Below are 19932 nucleotides of genomic sequence, written 5' to 3'. Positions count from 1 at the left end.
CCCTGCCCACCAATCAGGCCCATGTTCTGAGCAGAGGCCTCGGGAGACTGAAATGGGGCCCAGGAAGAGCAGAAGGTCCCTTCGCCAACTGGGTTGGGGTTTGTCTCATGGGGGACCCCAGGGGGCAGGGCCTGAGGCAGGGGTCCTCAGGGAGGACTGAGAGAGGATGTGAGCTGGGGGACGCGCGGGGAGGGACGAGATAGGATCTGATCCCCAGCAGTGAGCTCCAGGGCAGAAATCGCACAGAGTGGTGTCTTGCTGAGGCCTCGAGGTCGGTCAGGGGTCTCTAGGACCCTGCCTGCCAGAGGAGGAGGGCGAGGGCGGGAGTGGCTGGCCGGCAGCTGGAGCCCCTGCAGCCACCACTCACGCCCCCGCCCCTGCCCCGGCAGAGGTTCGGTGGCCTGGAGACGTGCACCACGGGGTCTCCGGTCCCTGGGGCCTTTGCCAGCATTTACCACGCGCTGCGGAAGGCACAGGGCTGTGATTTGGATTTCACAATTTACATAGCTGATTTCATCATGTTTCGTGTTCTGTCATGTTTCCTGCCACTACAATTTCATTCTTCCTCTGGGGACATGGATGTGAGGGGAGGCGCACCGAGCTAAGCTCACCCAGCACAGGGCTGGTGTGAGGGAGAGTCAGCCGCGGGAGGAGCCTGAGGGTGGGGGCCCGGCTGAGGCTGGGGGAGAGGGAGTGGGTGTCAGGCCGCCTGAGGGGGGGGGAAGCCGAGGGGAGAGTTTACTGAGAGCATCTGTCTCAGAGGTTGCACTAACCATTGTCGCTGGGGCTTCCGTGAGGGCGCAGGGGGCCCGGCTGTCCTTAGGGCACCTGCGAGGCACCTCCTTTGACCGTCACCGCAGGCCCGGGAGGGCGCGTCCCTCTTTACTCCGCCTCATGGATACGGAAACCACCGCTCAGAGAGGAACACACGGGCCCACGTAACAGCTGTTGAAGTTGCACAAGGGGTTCAACTCCGACCTTCAACTCCAGAGGTGTCAACCACCTGCTCTCCCTGTAACCGCCTTCCTATCCCTGCAGCCTCATCCTAGTGCCCCAGCTGAGGCCCCAAGAGGTGAAGGGCTCATCCAAGGTCATCTGGCCCGGAAGCGCCCTCCCTGTCCCTCTTCCCAGGTGCTCCTGCCCCCCAGCCCTCCCTCTGTCCCCACTGTGACCCCAGCCCCATCAGTGGCCTGGCTCCATCTTCTGAAGGGAGCTGGGCAGAAACCTAACTTGCAAACAACGGACAGGGGAGAGGTAGCCTGGCTGCCCCTCTTAATTAGGGGTCTCCCTTCTGAAGGCCTCCCAAGCCAAGGCCTGCAGCCTGCCCTGGTGTGTTCAGAAGGCCAGCCTGGGCCCCCACCCACTGGAAAATGGGCTGCCTCCTTGCGTGGCCTATTTTGGGGACTGTCAGGAGGTCCCGGGTTACCTAGCAGCATGCACGGGGCCAGCTCTCTCCTGCCCTCATCGGGGGTGTCGTGACCATGGGGAAGGAGTGGCACCCCACATTCTCAAGGCAGCCGCCCAGAGAAGCTCTGAACACAGCTTCAAGGAGGCCCCAACTTCCACCACTAATGCCTCTACTCTGTCTTTTCTTTCTGCCGGGCTCTTAAAAAAATTAAACACGGATGGTTTCATCTTAGGAGGATTAGTATTCCAGGCAGGGCTGGGGGATGTGATCGGAATGTCAAGGCCGGAGCCACAGAGCTGGAAGGGAAGGGAAGTGGTACATCGCCTGGCGGGGGCCCTGGGGTGGGGGCAGAGGGCTCCGACGCTGCCAGGAGGCACAATGGGGCCTGGCCGCTGGGGGGAGGGGGGAGGCCAGACGGGGCGACATTGGGTCCAGGGCTGCAGGAGGAGAGGGGGCGGCTTAGGACGGAGGCTGTGTCTGGCCAGGACCTGTGGCTTGCCGTGGCCCCAGTGCAGCTACACACCTGCTCCCTCCTTCCTTGGGCCCTCGTTTGCTACTGTATGTGCCTCCTGTGTGCCAGGCACCAAGCGGGACCTGGGGGGCTGAGGGCAGAGACATGCTTGCCCTCACCACCGCCCGGCGTGGGCGCACAGCAGACGCTCGCCAGTCTTCCTACCACGTCTCCCAAGGCATGTTCGGAAGAACATGCGAAAGCTGGGAGGTTAACAGGTAACAGCTACGAGCAAACCATTCAACTGGTGTCTGAGACGGGACTTCTCAGAGCCTTTAACACGCTATGTGCCCCGTGCACCGGGTTGGGGAGCGCTGCCTTGAAGTCCTGGCCACGCGGGAGACGTGCCTTGAGCACAGGGCCGAGACTAGAGTGGGTCTGTGTTCCGGCTCTGCATCGGGCCCACTGCGTGACCTTGGGCAGCCTCCTGGATAGCTCTGTTTCCTCGGGTGGAACATTGAGACGGTAATGATAGTGCCTGTGGGTTCAGTGAGGTGAAGGAAGAATAGTGCCTGCCTCGGGCTTAATACGGGGCTGCTGCGGCTGTTGCTGTATTAGTACTATCATCCATGTAAAGCACTTAGCTCCCTGTGCCTGGGCTGTCCTCAGAACTCAGTCAGGGAGTTCCTGTTGTGGCTCAGCAGAGACGAACCCGACTAGTAATCATGAGGTTGTGGGTTCGATCCCTAGCCTTGCTCAGCAGGTTAAGGATCTGGTGTTGCTATGGCTGGGCTGTGGTGTAGGCTGGAACCTGTAGCTCCAATTGGACCCCTAGCCTGGGAAATTTCATATGCCACACCTGCGGCCCTAAAAAGCAGAAAAAAAAAAAAAAAAAAAAAAAAGCAAAAAACAGAAAAGAAAGAAAGAACTCAGTCAGGTTAGCTAAGTTGTCACTGGCGCTGCAGACACACAGCCTTTACCCTTAAGAGGTCACTGGCGGGGGTTAAAGACAATGTGAGTCCAGGTGGGGGGGTCCAGGGCCAGGGCTGGGAGGAGGAGGACAGAGGCTGGGTGGGGGCAGCCAGAGGGAACAGCAGTCTGGCTGCAAGAGCAGACCTCCGGGAAGGGAGCCTGGGCTGGCTAGGCCCCGCCTGATGGGTTCATCCTGGGCCCACCTCACCGCCACGCAGTGGCAATGGCACCCCTGGCAATGGCAGTCTGGCTCATCTCGGGGCATCTGTGCCTGTTACAGGTTTCTCCCTTAACTGAATCCCTCCCAGAACAGGTTGGTCTTCCGTGTCCAGGTCACCTGTCCAGAAAACAGTGGGCAGGGAATTGGCTCTCTTCCCTGAACTGTCCCACCCCTGTCACTGCCCCCTGTCACTGAACTAGCTGCTTCCCACCCCCTGGGCCTCCTGCCCTCAGTGTGGCTGTGCCTCTCCCGGAGCCCAGACTGAACAAGGTTCCTATCCGGTTCCACTGGGGCAGAAGCAGAGAAGGAGCAGGTGGGAGAGGCCCTCCTTTCATGCCCCGTCTCTCCCTCCTTTCATGCCACCTGTCCAGACCCAGGAGCTGGGCCCTCCGCGCCTGGAGCCATCGGCCACCTTGTTCTGCAGACCCAGAGGAGGCCAGGCTAGTAGAGAGCAGGATGCCAGGGGGGCCCAAGAGGCCATTCTAAAGCAGGCTGGGGACAAAGGGGGTGTGTGTTCTGGCTCACTCGTGCTCCCTTCCTGGAGGGCCCCTAGAGCTAAGACCTTTTGAGTCCGCCCACCTGCCCCATCTGACTGCAGGGAGCTGGCAGAGCCATTTGGTTGCTTGCATCGTAGGTCAGACTCCAGAAGCTAACCAGACCCGTGTGGTAGAGGGATCATTTCTCTCTGGGAGATGGGGCTCGGGGAGGCCAACTGCAAAGGCCAGAGACCTGGCAATGCTGGACCCCCAGCTCCCTGTCCACCAGGATTCAGTAAGTCCTCCCACGCCCCGTGACCATGGCAGCCTTTGCTGTCCCTGGGGTCCATGGGGGTGAGGGAGGTACCGAGGCACAAGTGCTTCCACGAGGTCACACCCAGGTCAGGAATCGAATCTCCTTAGCCTGATGCTCCCTGTCCGGGCCTGGATCCTGGGAGGCGAGGCTGCTGGGCAAGGGCCCACCCATGTGCTCCGGAAGCAAAGGTACCCGGGGCCTTGTTAGTTGCAGCCTCAAAGAGTCCCGTTATTAACAAAGTGCACCGTGAATCCTTTTTCTTCCTCTTTCTATCCTTAAGGCAGATTCCCAAATGAAAAGGAAAATATACAATGCGCGGCAACGAGGAAACCTCAGAGGAAAGCCAGGCGGCTGCAGAGCCGGGCAGGAGCGTCGGTCACCCTCGTGTGAGGTGTAGGCTTCCTTTCTTTATTTAAAACAGTCTCTCTCTTTTCCCTTCCTCCCAATTCAGCTGGTCTCTCAGGCTCTGCTTTAAGTCCTTTTGAAGTGTTACAACCATTTTCTCCTCTTTCAATTAACAACAAGAAAAGGAAGCTAATAGCTTCCTGAGCCATTCGCTGTAAATATTAACAAAGTCTGGCCGCCTGGCTTGGGCGCGTGGCGTTGTTGCTCCGGGCTGGAGAGTGAGTTTACGGGAAGGAGGGGAGGGGGTGAGAGATTTCCAACACAGAGGCGAAAATCCCTTGGCATGGGCTTCTGCCGGTGCAGGGAAGCTGAAGAGCTGGGGGGAGCTGGGCAACAGGAAGCCTGTCCCTCGGGGTGGGAGGTTGGCACAGCTGGCGAGAGGGGAGTGGACACAGTTTCCACCAGCTGCACTGGAGCCACAGGTGTGTGACCTGGAGTCCCCAGCTCATGGCTTTGCGTGTGGCCAGCGGTGGAGGTCTAAGGAGGACTGGCGTTGCCAATGCAGCAGCTGGCAGGGTGCTGAGGGTCCCTGGGATGCATGCTCAACCCTGGGTACCTGCCTGTGCCATACGAATCTGAGGCTGGAGAGAGAGCCGAGGGCAGTGGTGACAGAGGAGGGGAACCTTGAGCAGAATCTAAGTTCTGAAAGCACCTCAGCCTGCTCCGTGGGAGGCCTCTAACTGTGACCCCCATGGTCCCCAAGCCCACCAGACATACCAGCAAAGTCCTCCTTCAAACACCTGCTCGAGAGCTATGGCCTGTACACTGTGTGGGGCCCATCTTGTGGGCAGGGTGGTCTAGGGCCTAGGTGAGCGCATGCGGAAGCCGGCCAGTGACCAGGAGGGGACGGGGGCTTCTGTCTGGGGCTCCCACCGCCCGCACCCGCTGAGGGCCCCCTCAGCTAAGAGCTCACCGTGGGGCACAGCGGAAAAGCATAGCCACTGTTCTGCCAGCAAAAGCAGGCCAATTTCCAGAGAAAGGCCTGGCCTTTGCTGGCTGTACCAGACTCGTCCTCACCGGGCTGCCACGGGCTGGACACAGACCCTCGTGCATGGAAACCGAGTTACAACAAGCCCTGCAAGGTAGACCGGACCAGCAGGCAGCTCCTTCACAGGAGCCTGCGGCAGGGGTGGTGGGGACAAAGGCCATGAATGTCTCCTGTCTTGCATGGGTGGGCTCTGGCCACGGCGCCCCTCCTGAGGGCAGGAGGACAGGCCTTGGAGGGCCCTGTGCCCCCCCTCCCCTTGCCCCCAACAGCAGAGCCGTCAAGCCCCCTCAAGGGCCTCCCTGCCCAGAGGCTGAGAGCAGTGGTCACGCGCCCGGCTGAGCGCCAGCCGCCCTTGGCCAGCCCGCGCCCCCTCTCGCAGCTCCAGCCGCCCGCTGGCTCGGAGATTTAAAAGACGCGAGCTCACTCCAGGCACTGGAGGCCTCTTCAGGCGTCTGCTGGCTCTTCTGTCTTGCTGCTGCCTGCTCAGTGGCCTTTCTAGGTCCCCACTGCTCAGCCACACTGTGGGGAAGGCACCCTAAACTGGTACAGCCAGGCGGCCAGAGCCCCCAGACAAAGCAGGGAGGGATTGCTGGGCCTGGGGCCGGGGGGCGGCATGGCCAATAGTCCAGGCTGGGGTGGCCCCTGGCCCGCTCTGCTGGCCTAGCACCAGGGGATGGGAGTCAAGTCCCAGGCCACCTCTGGCCATAGCTGCCCTTGCTCCCCAGGTCCTGGCTCTGGCCCACATGTCAAGGGAAGCGGGGAGGACAGCTGTCACAGTGGGAGTCCCATGTTTTTTCTCGAGAAAGGCTCTGTCCCTGAAGAGTGGCTTCCTGGGACACTGGAGCCGCTGGCTTCTCTGCTCTGGGCACTGCCCACCCGGTTCCCAGTGATCTGCCTGTGAGGGGGCGCCAGCCAGGTGGCGTGGGCTCCTACAGCTGCCCGCAGACTGGCTCCCACACCCACCCTGAAAGCCTGAGTTTTATCAGGAAATGGTTTAATTAGCAGAGTGGAGGCTTGGAGGGTTCACGCCCGAATGCAGGCTCTCTCACCTCCTCCCCTTCTCACCTGCTATGCTATGCAGGTGCCATGCTGCGGTGCCAAGCCTGGGGGCCAGAGCGAGTGAGAAGGGGGCAGGGAGGGGCCGCCTCGCATGCAGAGGGAGGAGCTGGAGCCGCCAACAGGCCCCCTCTGGGGCCTTCCTGCTGCCCTCCCCAGGGCACCTAGAACTGGCACCCCTCCCCAAGAGGATTCCGAGACCCCAGCTACTTGGTGTGGTCACCAGTGCACTCGGCTATCCTCCAGTGAGGAGGGGACGGGGGGGACCCCCTCAGCCCCCAGGCCTGCTTTCAGGGATGCCTCCGAGTCAGCCCCTTAGCCTCAATCCCTCTGTTCCTCACGTCTGCTCTTGAGGACACTCCCTGCCTTGTGGTCCCAGCCTCTCAAGGGTCCCCTCTCATGCACCCCGGTACCCTCCAATCTTGCCCCTCTCTGCCTGGGCAGCCTTGCTGGCACCCCACTGCCCTCAGAATGAAGACCAGGCCCCTCAGCAGAGCATTCAAAACACTCAAGGCCAGAATCCCATCTCCCACTTCAACTTAGAGCCCTTCCCTCCACTAAGTCAGAGCTCTAGGACACCAGCCTTCTCACTGCACCAAGCCCTCTCGCCTCAGAGCCTTTGCTTATGCTGTTCCCTCAGCCTGAAATGCCCTTCCTGCTCAACCCCCTAGCATGCTGACTCTGTTACAAGAGTAGTCCACACTCCCAAAGGAAAAGCTCTCCCTGCCCTGTGGCCCCGGCCCCCAGCCCTCTGCCCCCTGGAGAGAGAGAACTTGACCAGTGGCACCCAGGTCCATGCTGGCACAGGCGAGCAGTGACCTACACCCTGCAGTGGGGGAGAAGGCACAGACCCCGAGGAGGGCCATCCTGGTGGGAGGGAGTCAGCAGCCATGGAACAAATTCTGGGTTTGAGTCACAAAGAGACTTTTCATCTCTAAAGGTCGGATACAGATGTTGACCTCAGCCTGGGAGTCTAAAATGAAAGAACACCCCTGGTCTCCTAGCTCCCGCCAGCTCTGACCTGCTTACAGTGATCTAAACTCTGCCCTCTTTGCCACAGGGCAGCTCTGCCCAGGGAGGGGGGCAGGTGTGTTGTTCATTTAAAATGCCACTCAGCTAAGTCACCAGCCATAAAGCCCACCTGGGTTTCCAGCAGCACATATAGGCGTCTGATTAATGACACACACATAAAAATCCATCCCAAAGAGCCAGAGGTTGGAAAGAAGCAGGAGGGCTAATTGCTAATGTAGAAATTAACATCAGTGAGAACAGCTCTCCAAGGCAGTCGAACCAAACTGAACCGAACCGTAAAGCTGAAGAGCATTCCACTTCAGGGGGGAGCCCTGAGGTCCAAAGCTGGGCGGCGGCCCTGAAATTTAGACGGGGGAACCCTGGCCCCACCGGCCCCACTCTAGCTTGTCGTTGAATCCACATGTGACTTTTGTGACATGGGAGTCTAGAGGACCCCAGCATCACACACAGTGTCCCCTTCCCCAGAAAGCCCCCTGTGTTCCAGCTGCCCCCACACCCCCACGCCCAGATTGGGTCAGCCAGGGCTTTTGGCCCTGCTGGTGCTCTGTGTGTCTCACACTGTGGCTTCTCCGCTGGGCCACGAGCTCCTGGAGGACGGGGCTCCTCTTTGGGTCCCTGAGTTTAACACAGTGGCAGGAGCATGACGGGTCTCAGTACAGATGGATGCATGGATGTAGAGATGGAAAAATGGACAGATAGATGGAAAGATGGCTAGGTAGATGGATGAATGAAGAGATAGAGGGTGGGATAGAGGGCTATTCAGATGGATGGATGGATGGATGGATGGATGGACAGACGGATGGATGGATGGATGGATGGATGGACAGACGGATGGATGGATGGATGGATGGATGGATGGATGGACAGACGGATGGATGGATAGGTGGCTGGCTGGATGGTGAGATGGAGAGAGAAATAGTTGATGGATGATTGGATGGATGACTGCAATGAGAGGGACTCAGGAGAAACCCAAGGTTCTTGGGTACACGGGCCTCAGGGCCATCTTGTGTTTCTGTTGGTGTCATGTCAGGGAGAAGGGAACTGGCCTGGAGTCCGAGGTCCTGACTGGCATGTAGGTCACACATACTTGGACAAGTTCCCTCCTTATCAGTGTCACTGCACCTGCACAGTGGGGACAGTCCTCCCTACTCTGCCAGCTGTGCTGGGTTTTCCCAAGGCTTGGGGAGATAGCAAAGCAGAAATGACCTGGAAAAGGATAAGGGACATTGTCCCCTTGTCAAGTGTATATGTGCAGGCAGACAGAGCCGGCCAAAAGGCAGTGTGTGTTGCAGTGTGGGGCTGTGTACTTGGCTTTCTTTCCCTCCTTTCAAATTCCTTTTAATACAGTTATGATGTTGTTATTTATAACAAAAAGTAAAATTGTGTAACTGTCTCAAGTACTTACAGATGGAAGCTTTTATTACGTTGACCCAAAAAATGGTTGTTTGGCACCCAAATGCAGGAACCAGACCTATGGGGACAGGGACGGCCGAGGCGGGGAGGGTGAGCGGAGGCTGTCCCGTGGTCAGAGGGCCCAGAACTAGTTAAAGAGCAACTCCTGGTTCCTGAGCCCTTGAGACCACCCAGTTCACTCTGTCCTCGGTCAACTGGCCTCAGAGAATGCCCACATTCAACACTGACTTTGCTTGCACTGTGTGGCCTCAGCTTGGCTGATGTGTGCCCGCTGGGGCCCTCTCGGTGGCTGTGTGCAGGAGGGCTCACTTAGGTAGGAATTCCTGCACCCAGTACATACAGGCGACTACGAACGATCACCCTCACACACCCACACATGGAGCGCTCACACCTGCAGCCTGGCTGCCCTGGCAGTACACACACATACCCCAGAGGCACCTGCTCCCCCAGGACGGAAACATTCAAGGAGCCCGTATCCTCAGCCCGTTCCCAGGAGGCTTTGCAGGACCACACACAGAGAAGGGGGTGCAGGGAAGGGGGCCCGAGAATGCACAAGGCGGACAGGCTCTTTGATTTCCTAAAAGAGCCCAGAGTGGGGAGTTCACTAGCTGCATTTATTAAGCACCTATTGTGTGCAAGGCACTGACTCTTGCACTGGGGGATCAGCCTCAGATGAGCAGATATGGCCTCTTCCTTGAACCAGGAAGACAATTCATTTGAAGATGTTGTGTCTTGTAAATCAACTATACTCCAATATAAAATAAAAATGAAGAAAGAAGATATTATGTCATGGCCATCGTGGTTTGTGTGACCCCACAGACGGGGAGGAGGTGAGGGGTGATGTTCGAGAGACTCCTGCAGGAGGGGAGTTAGGGGTAGATGGTGGGAGATGAGGCCAGGCAGGGGGGTGGGAGTGGGGGCAGACAGGGCCAGGCTCTGGGGGGCCTTAGAGAGGCTGCCATAGGAGTGTTGCCTTTATCCCGAGGGCTGTGGGAAGGACCTGACGCCAGCAGGATGAAGCTGCCTTCCTGGATTCTTATTTTCTAGGGCGGAACTCTAGATCAGGGGCATGGCTGGCTGGAGCCTCTGGGCTCCGAGGGCTCTGCCACCATCCTCTCTAAATGCGGAGGCCCAGCTGCCTCTGCCCCCTCCCCCCAAGGTACCAAACAATCTTCGTGCCCTGGCCAGGGAGGCGGATGACCTCACTGGACTCTTTCCATCTCTCGCTCTCATAGAGAAATTACAATTTATAATTGGATGAAACCACGTGGGTGTAACAGCAATAAGGCCGGGGCTGGAGCCCAGCCTTGTGTGGGGACTTTGTCCTCATCTTCCCTCCTGCCCGGTCCCTACCCTGCCCCATCCCGGGGGGCTGCACCCCACCCGTCTGCGAGTATCTGCCAGACCCTAGCCATTCAGGGCTGCTGGGCTCTTAAACCTTGTTGCTTCTCAAACCTCCTTGCCCCTGGGGAAGCTTGTCCCAGGGGCTTCCTGCTTATTACCCCGTCACCCCGTCAGCCTCAGCCTGCCCTCTTCCTGGCCTGCACCTGCAGCTCCTCCCACATGCCCCCCTGCAAGGCTGGGCACCCAGTGGGCAGTGACCCCCTGCAACTGTGCTCTAGACTTATTAAAACACGCACCTGAAATATCCTTGTTTTTATTTGCCACAGCCCCAGACAACACACATTTCTCAAATCAGCCACCTTCGGCCCTACAAAGAAAAGTGCCCAGATGCAGCCGAGCCCGTCTGGATCGGATTTCAAACCAGAGCTAACACTCTCAGATGTGTAATAAAAGCCCTCTTCCAAAGAGGGCTCCTGCAGGCCGAATGCAGACACCGGCCGGTGAGCCTTCAACGTGCAACGCTAATGAGAGGCAATCCGGAGGCTCGGGTTGTTTTGGATTCTGCGGAACCGCTGGCTCTGCCCCTGGGGTCCCTGTGGGAGGGGTGGGTGCGGGCAGAGGGCAGCTGGGGTGCAGAGCACTGACCCTGGCCTCGGAGGGGGCCCAGAGATGCGCCCCCACCCCCGCCCTGATGCTCCTGCTTCCCACGGCGGGGAAGGGCAGCGCTTATTCTGGAAGCTGAGGCAATGGTGGCCCAGTTGGAGCCTTTGAATGACATTTAGCAAGAGGAGCAGGTGCTGGGGGAAGCAGAGCCAGCTCTGGGCCAGGCGGGCGGCCGCTGCATGGCCAGGAGCTCTCAGAACTTCATTTATCTCTTCCCCGTCCTCCCACCCCCAGGAAAAGGGACAGCAGGGAGCGGCGAGGAAGGGTGCTTGGCACGGCCAGCTGTTTGTTATCTGGATTTGAAAAGAGAAGGAGATGGCAGAGAACAATCCCAGCCCCCTCCCAGATCACGGGAAAGTGGCTTCTAGAAAACAGGTTTCAGAGGGATGGGAGGAGAGGGGGCTGCAGCCCAGCCTGCCTGTCCCTGCTTGGCTCCTCATTTCCCTGGGCTTAATCACTTCTATTATTTTTTGGCAGGTGAGAAGGCAGGGAGTGGGTGAGAAGGACCCCTTCTTGGACAGACAAGGCTGGGGATGAAGCAGGAATAAGCCGTCCCCACCTCCCCAGCAGGAAAACCTTTCCACAAACAGGAGCAGCCAAGCAGGACTGAGCGGCCCCAACATCTTCCCAAGGAGGGCAGGTGAGGCCTGACAGCTCGGCAGCGCATGTCAGCAGCTCCAGCCCCGCCGTGAACATCTGAACTCCTCAGCAGGGTAATGGGCCCCCTCCTTCCCCCCGGAGACACAGCCTGAGTGGCAGGAATACCGATTCTGTGGAGGGTGGCTCCTTCTCGGCTCTGTCACGCAAGAACGCTCTCTGCACCAGAGCCCATTCCGCCAAGTGACTTAAAGGGATTAAAAAAACAAAAAACAAAAACTTGGTAAAGAAAAAGAGGTAAAAGCCACGCAGGAGCCTTGCACAGGAGGTGGCGGCCAACAGACAAAAGAGTGAAAGTTGAAAGGGGGCGGCGAGGCCACCCTCCCCGGAATGGACGCTGGGTCATAGGGCATGCCTGGGCGGCAGGGGCCCAGAACACCTTCAGGCCTTGCTAGGGAGTCCTGGGGCCCCGGGGGGCGCCCCTGCCGGCCCCTCACACAAGCCCCTTCTTCGGAGGGGAGAAGCCAGCAGTGCTCCAGGCCAGGGGCGTGGGGGATGTTGCTCTGGACCCGCAGCCACGTCTGAACACGAGGAGCCCAGGAGGGCGCAGCACTGGGTCTCCTCCCTGCGGCCCAAGCGCCCCCAACACTACCCAGGAGCCCGGGTCTGCGGTCTACGCCCCGAGTGCCAAGGCTCGTGGGCTGGAATGTAAGCACGACCCAGGCCCACCCCGACGGAAGCGTGGCATCAACGCGAGCTCCCAGGCTGCAGAGAGGGAGGTAAGACCAATGCTGATGGGCTCTGGGTGGCCCTGGAAGGCCTGGAGCTCCTCCTGCCCAGAGAGGGCACAATGCAAGGGACAGCTGGGACCCGTCCTCTTTGGGATGGCTAGCAGGTCTTCAGCTCCATCCCACCCACCCCATGCATGCGGTTTAAGTGGCATCTGTTTGCCAGGGGAGGGGTCATTAGCTACCTACCTGGTGGCCCCACACTCCTGGGCTCTGCCCCAGGGCAGGGAGACCCCAGGTGTAAGGGATGTACTTTCTGGAGGAAACTGTTGCCCCTGGGGCAGGTCTCACTTGGAGCCCTTCTGAGTTCTAACCAGAGAGGGGGTAGCTGCGAGGCCTTGGGGAGGCAGGACCTTTGGAAACCTAGCCGCTGGCCATGGCACCTGCTCCCGTCCTACTGGAGAGGGTCCGTAAGTCCCCTTCCTGCAAGGTCTGCCCCTGCCCTGACCAGGAGGACCCACGGTGAGGTTGATCCAAAGCCGCCAGCCATGGCCTGGCACCTGCTGGCCCCTGGGCATCATCTACTCTAGCCTCCAGCTCAGCTCCTTTGTTGATAAGAGTGGCATGATGGGGCGCAGAGAGAGAGAGAGAGCACGCCCTGAGGTCACATAGCGGGTGGTGAGCGTGACTTTGAGGCGGTAGGGTCTTGCGGGGGGCGGGTCTACCCCTCCCAGCTCAGCTCCCCCGAGGCCAGGAAGGGAGGGGCTCGTGCCTCCCCAAACACAAATCTCAGGCAACCTCTATCGGCAGCGCCCTGGGCAGGGCAGGGAAGCCCCGATTCATTACCAAGATGGAAAATGACACTTCCCCACGCTCTTCCCCAGGAGAGGGGCTGATTTATGACTGCACCAGGGCCCGGGACATCCGTCAGCGCCGCACAGCGCGCACGCCGTCTGCGGGGGCATTAATAGCCGTGTTATTAGCCACCAGCGTGAAAGATGCCCTGCGGATCGGCTATTTGCTGTTATTTATTATAAAGGCACGCCAGCCGGCAGCGGCAGCGAGGCTGCGAGGCGACTGGAGCTCGCTGGAGCCTGAGCTCGGTTGGCCCAGGCCCAGCCGGCCTCCCTTCCCCCATCCCAACCTCCCGCACCTCCCCCACGGCCCCATCACTTGCCCCTCCTCTCCTCCCATCCCCCTAGAAGGGACTAGGGAGGAATTCCTGGGGCTGAGGCGAGGACCGAGGGGGCCAGCAGCAGGCCTGCACATCAGGTATTTATGGAGAAACTTCTGGGTGCTGGGCTCTGCCTCTGCTGAGCTGGGCAGTTCCCCTCCATCTCAAGGTAGGAAAGCAAAGACCAATGAACAGGGCTATGGGGCCAGAGAGAGGCTGGCTGGCGCCCTGGTCCTCCAGCTGCGAGCAGCATGACCTTGGGGATATCCGTTCCCCTCCCCTTTGTGCACTAGGGACATGGGCTCCACGGACTGTGCTCAGCTGGGAAGAAGAGGGGTTTGCACAGGGCCGTGAATGCAGCAGGCACTTGGTTCTACAGCCCCCTGGGGCCAGAGGGGTCTGCAGATGTGCTGGCAGAGGAAGGCAGCCCCCATGAGACCCCGCTGGAGCTGGGTGCAGCATCATCCTCTCCATGCCATCCCCTTGGGAAAGGCCGGAGGAGGGAGGCAAGGGCTGTCTGCAGTGCTGGAGGCATCTCCCTGCCCTGGCCCCACCACTTCTCCTCTCCAGGACTCAGGTTTTCTGAGGTCCTCCAACCCTGGATTCCAGGGGCCTGAGGGTACGTTCCACCCCCCTTTCGTGTCTGTGGGGGTGGGAGGGAAGGGGCCATCTCTAAGAAAGCAGGGCCAGCCTCTATGCCAGGAAGCAGCTCTGCAGTTAGAGGGGTCATATTGGCCACCCCTTGTCAAAGGAAATGAGAGGGGACAGCCAGGGGTTTTCCTGGGGTTTGCTCCCTTTGGGGCCTGGGGAGGCCCCCCGGGGCAGCTGGGAGAGGCAGGTAAGACACCTGGGAAAGGAAGGCCTGGGTTTGTGTCCAGCTCCTCTACCACTCTCATCAGTCCCTTTGCCCCTTTGGGCTGCCGTGGTAAGGGCACCTGGCATTACTACAGCCCGGGGTGGGGCTAACGGAGGGCCAGCTTCCCTCTTCTCTCCCACTGCCCTGTCCTAGGTTTCAGATTCTAGGGCCTCCTTTCAGGCATCTTCATTCATTCGTTCGTTCACGCGTTCGTTCATTCACAGGTGTTTAAGAGCACCTGCTGCACTATGCTCGGCCAGGGACCATGACAGCACATATCCTGACTCCTTGGACTTTACAGCCTAGCGGGTGGGGGTGGGGGGTTGGCCAACTGACTTGTGATAAATAAACGGAGGAGGAGAGGGATCTCCAGAGGAACAGGACCCCACAGCTCCTGGGGGAGCCCCAGCCCCACCCAGCTCCAAGCCTCTGCCTTATTACCTGAAAGCATCACCAATCCTCAGTCTTTCCTGGTCACCCCGCTCCCCTCCTGGCCTCTGGCTGCCAGGATCCCACTGGCTGTTGGGAAACCCAGCAGCGCAGACCCAGGGCCCTCACCCTGCTCTGGGCTGCCCCTCAGAATAACAGCCCTCAGGCCCCTCTCCTACCTTCTGCAAATCTCCTGACCTTTCCTTTTTCCTTTGCAAAAGGAATTAAGCCTCCGTCTAGGCAGCTTGACTAAAAATGCACACAGACAGAAATATTAAGTGCAGGCACATCTTATTAAATAATGCAGAGAAAGAAAGAAACAAAATTACATGTGTCTCTTTTCATCCCCCCACCCCCCCGGCCCTGAATAGTTTAATATCGAACACTGTTATCAATATAATTAACCTCCTAAGACACAATTTTAAAGTCTTGTTTTTTAAAGCGATTTGCATTCTCTGAAGTTCAGGACATCCCGCCGCCTGGCACCGCCCAGACGGCCCACGCAGGGAGGTGAACTCGAGGTACATTTGTAGTGGATTTGCATACCTGTCTGTAATTACCGCTGGTGATAACAGCTGATGCATAATGCATGCAGCATGAAATTAGAAAAATAATTAACTTTAGGTTTTAAAAGAATCCCCTCCCTCCCCCCATGCATTACAAGTTCTCAATGGCACTGAGATCAGAAGAAAGTTGTGCCTGGCAGGGCTGGACACACCTTGAGGTCATGGCATCCAGCCCCCTGCCTGAAGGAGGGGCCTCCGACGGGCCCAGACTGACCTGGGCAGGAGCAGCCACAGGGCGTCTGCCTGAACGAGGGTGGGAAAAGCCCACATAGAAGTCCCGAGCCCCCCTCCTGGCCCCCAGTTCACATCTCTGGGAAGCACCCCCTGATGCCACAGGCTCTGCTCAGCCCCCGCCCTAGTTTGTCCTCACAGAAGCCCAGGGACGTACATAGTCTGAGGTCCCATTTTACAGACGAAGGCCTAAAACCCAAGGCCACCCTTGGTCCATGGAGCAGCTGAACTGAGCATAGGCAGGGCCTTCTCAGGGAAGGGGCTTCCTGGAGGGGAGCTCTCCCCAGGCCTCCCTGAGCACCAGGAGGTGGAGGCCAGCCCCCTGCCTTTTGCTCCTCTTCCCTCCATGCTGCTCGTTGCTGAGCCCCGAGAGGTAGTGCCAGCTGGTGGGGAGACAAATGCAGGGTCCCTCAATAATACAGACAAAGGTTTGCTGAGGACCTGTGGAGCCCCCAGCCCATGGGGCAGAGGTCCTCCTGGAGCTGAGAAACCGCTTCCATTCCCAGCCTTGCATGCCTCGCTCCTGCTGCGGGCCCTGCTCTGCCAGTGAGGACCCCAGGGCCCGGCAAGTTTAGGGAAAGCACACTCCTGCCTGCCCTCCCTCTTTCTGAAGCTCAGCCACAACAGGTGTGTGGCTCCCCAGAGTGGGTCATAAAAAGAACTTGGGTCCCTCCCAGGAGCCTTCTTCCTAAAAGCTCCAGGCCTGTGCTGTGCACTCCGTACAGCCCCTCCGCTGTCACCTTCCCAGAGGAGTGGGGTTCTTGGCAACACGTTACAGACGAGGGGACTGAGGCCCAGAGAGGCCCGCAGGTCACAGCCTGGGACTGGGGAGGTCACATTTGAACCGAGCCTATTGTCCTCTCCCCGTTTCTAGTCCACACACCTCCTTCTTGGGGAGAAGGAATTCTGGCTCCAAACTGGGCACTGAGACTGTACCTGGCACTATGGAGGAGCCAGCGATGGGGCGGGAGCCAGCGATGGGACGTCCCCACACAAGCTGCTGTCGTTGGCAAACAGGAAGGAAAGCCAGGCCTGCCCAGACTTCCCTCTCCTGCCTGGGACTCCAGCTCCCTCCAGAAACATGCCCCCTGCCCCCACTGTGGCAGCCCCATGGTGTGCTCATGGCTAACTCTCCCCTCTACCCCGTCCCCACTCCGGGCACCTGCAGAAGTCGATGCCATTTCCCATCCAGCATGCCAGGGCCTGGGCTGGGCCTTGGGTCCTGCTCCCCTGCATGCTGCCCTCACTTTGACTCCCCAAGAAGACCCCCCAGAGGCGTCTGGCAACCCCAGCTTGATGAGTTTTGGGAAAGACAACAGGGCAGAGAGCTGGGAGGCCAAGAGTCTCCAAGAGGGAGGCACCTCCATCCAGCTGGCAGATATTTATAGATATTACTTAGTGCCCACGACCACCAGTCAAGTGGGTATAGAAAGCAGAGCCAGACACAGCTCAGGGGAGGCTTCATGGAGGGGGTGTCCAAGCCAAGGCCTGAGAGGTGAGCAGAAGCTGGCCTGATGAGGCTTGAGTGGGGAAGGTGTGTTGGAGTTCAAGCAATGGGACCAGCATGTGCAAAGGCCCAGAGGCGGCATGAAGGAGGGCAGGGCCTTCAGGAACCAGGGCTGGGCTGCATCTCAGATTCCAGGGAACAGAGGCAAGAGCTGAGCTGTGGGCCCTTCCCACTCACATCCCTTCCCAGGACTGGACCCCTATGGACCCTCATGAATTCCCATGAGGGGCTGGAGCAGCCTGGGGTCACATCAGAGGAGCCTGGTGTTGATGCGCCAGCTCTGTGTGGCCCAGACTTAGGGTCAGTGCTTCTACCCTAGCCTAGGGGCGGGGCTGAGGGCGCACTATTTGAGGCGGGGGAGACCCAGCATCACAGTGCCTGACAGGGAGTCTGTGCCTGGAAGCAGCTTGGCCTACAGGCTCGCGGTCTACCCTGAGGGCTCAGCAGGGCCAGGGCAGGGAAGAAGGGGCCTCTGGATGGCAGAGGAAAGAGACAAGCAGTTAACACAGAAGCCAGACCAGTGTGCCCGGGACAGTCAGAGAATTACAGCAGCTTTTAAACCTTATGCATCAGCACATACAGGCTGTACTAATAAGGGGGTACTCTGCACCTCTTATCTCACCGAATCCCCAGTAAGGGGAACGCGGATGACATTTACAGATGAGGAAACTAAAGCTCAGAGAGGACAAGTAACTTGCTCGAGATCACACAGCCTGGGAGTGGCAGAAGCAGCGCTTGAACCCAGGTTTCTCTGTCCAGAAAGGCAGGAGCTGGCGACTGATGGAGAATGCCAGGAATGATGTCCAGGTCACCCCCGGGGCTAACTGGGGGTCTGGGTACCTCTAGTCTGAGCCATTGCACTACTCCCCTCCCCCTCCTCCCCCACATACCAAGGAGCCTGCTGTCAGTCACGCAGCTGGCAGGTCATAACTCTCAGCATGCTGAAGTCTGCGGGATTCTCACAACAATGACAAGCGACCCCGTAAAAAACAGGCGATTTACCAGGTTTAATTTGATGGCCATATAAACCATCTAATGCACGACAAGGGAATAAAAAGGCCTTGTGGCATCTGGGCAATTAAAGGGCTCCTCAGGCAAGGCACGCAGTCTTCCTCCCACCCTGGGCCCTGCCCTGCCTTGCTGGAGCCAGAGGGCTTAGCATCAGCGGCAGCCTTGGGGAAGGGGGCGCTGGGAGCCTCAGCCAAGACAGATGAGGCCCGCAGACAGGGGAACGGAAAGGCCTTGGGTCCCTGCCTCCCAAATGCTTCTCGGTTATCCATCAGGCATCTCTGAAAGGTGCAATTTAGACTCTATTATGATGCCGGGGCCTCTGGAGGCTGAGGGCTGTGGCCATGAGCTGAGCGGGCACTGGGAACTGATGTTCATGCCAGAGAATGTGGTCTGGCCTTGGCTTTGGCCTGAACAAGTCTGCCCCCCTGCTCAGGGCACTGCTCTGGAATCCCTGAGCCCGGGGGCCACACCCGTCCCTTCTGCCAGGACTTAGCTGACAGACTGGAGGGTATGTGCCCTCTGGCCAGATGCTGTGGCCCTGGGCAGAGGTGCCCCTGAGCTCAGACCTTACCCCTGAGACTGAGGCAAGGTCCCTGAGCAGGCCTGAGCCTTCCTACCCTGGCCCTGCCCCTTTGCTCATAAGCATCTTGAGACAGGACCTCCAGGCTCCATGACCATGGCTCTGGGTCTGTGCAGAGAAAGGGACAGACGTGCAGCCGGAAACCTGGGCTGGCTGTGACCTCACTTCTCTGAGCCTTGGGGCGCTCAGCTGTAAAATGGGACCGAGGACCTGTGTACATGTGACAGGAGGGCACAGATACAAACGTGCCTGTGAGGGTGGGCGGGGCCTGGCCCGCGGGTGGTCCTGATGCCTGGGTTCATTCCTGTCCAAATACACTGAGAGCCAAGCGCGAATGTGAGGGAAGCAAAGACCAGCTCCGAGTCCCAAGGGGCGGGGGTGAGACTGGGGTCATGACCTGCAGACTAGGGCGACCTCCAGAGGAGCGCCAGGGGTCATCAGACAAATGTCCTCAGCCCCTCGAGCCAACAGGGGCTGGTGGGAGGGGCTTGAGCTGGCTTCGGAGGCCCAGAGCGTTGGTCACGGGTCTCACCGGTCCCCTTCCTCGCGGCTTCCCTCGGGCCCTCGCCGCCCGCCGGCTCCCTGCGCAGACGCCGGACACCCTTCCCTGTCACCCTCACTTGCTTCCAGACTCGTGTGTGTCCTCAGCTGGCCCTCAAGTCACCTTGGGTCTGCCTCCTAGACGAAAGCCTCAAGCTGCCAACAAGCCCTAAGTAGGGTTGGTGCCTTAGCCGTGGGCAAAGCCTGAGCTCTCTCCAGGAGGCCGTAGCCTGGGCAGAGGACCCTGTAATGCAAATGGGACATGAATTGAGGGGGCAGCAGGGAGCTGGCAGAGGCATCCCCGCCCTGCTCGGCACCTCAGCCAGCTCCCTCTCTCCTTGGGTGGTCACGGATAACAAGCCACACTGGGCCTACGCAACCCACGGTCCCTGCCCTCAAGCCCCTGAAATTTAATCAGGGAACCTTAAAACACTAGTTATCAAATATTGTGACCCACAGCCCACAGAGACGGGCACAAGATGCAGTGCCACAAGCCTACTGGTCAAGATCCTGGCCTGGGGCCTTCCCCACCACTCCTCCAGTGATCTTGAGCAAATTAACATGGCCGAGCTCCGGTTTTCTTCGTCGTCGGCTAAAGGGGAATGACAAGGGCACTGACCTTGTGTTTGCTGGGAGGATAAATGACTTAAGAATTCCTAAAATTCCAGGTGAGGCCATTATCATGGTGTGAGCTACCGTCCGACTACAGTGGAATGCCAGTGGCTTGAACACAGTTTGGCACATAGGAGGTACGCAAAAGAGATCTGTTGGATGGTTGGATGGATAAGTGAGTGGGTGGGTATATGGACTGGTGGATGGATGGGTGGATGGATGGAGCAGAGGGAAGCTCTGTACGGCATCAGGAAGACCTAGCGGGGAAGAGGCACTTGAGCACGGTCCTGAAGGGTAACGAGCAGTTTGCTAGATGGAGAGGAGCAGTCCAGAGATAGAGACAGAGGGAAGAAGGGT

At 58.9% G+C, this 19932-nt stretch overlaps 2 protein-coding genes across 5 annotated transcripts in view; one reads left to right on the top strand and one right to left on the bottom strand.

Annotated features, from left to right (window-relative positions):
* The window catches only part of MACROD1 (MACRO domain containing 1), a 148532-nt gene that overhangs the window by 84801 nt on the left and 43799 nt on the right, over positions 1-19932 (bottom strand).
* Positions 1-19932, top strand: part of FLRT1 (fibronectin leucine rich transmembrane protein 1) — an 80791-nt gene that overhangs the window by 49717 nt on the left and 11142 nt on the right. Inside the window, exons 2-4 of one of the 4 annotated variants that reach the window (XM_021082886.1) lie at positions 10408-10581; positions 11222-12120; positions 19632-19712. The gene's annotated coding sequence lies outside the window, so the exon portion shown is untranslated. Of the gene's footprint in view, positions 1-8178; positions 10582-10606; positions 11120-11221; positions 12121-19631; positions 19713-19932 lie in introns of those variants that run through there. The other 3 variants (XM_021082887.1, XM_021082885.1, XM_021082888.1) reach the window with 3 other exon arrangements.

This window comes from Sus scrofa, chromosome 2, assembly GCF_000003025.6.
Source record: "Sus scrofa isolate TJ Tabasco breed Duroc chromosome 2, Sscrofa11.1, whole genome shotgun sequence".
In the NCBI taxonomy this organism is placed as follows: domain Eukaryota; kingdom Metazoa; phylum Chordata; class Mammalia; order Artiodactyla; family Suidae; genus Sus; species Sus scrofa.
The sequence above is the reverse complement of the archived record's forward strand: the minus strand, read 5'-3'. Positions and strand labels throughout refer to the sequence as shown.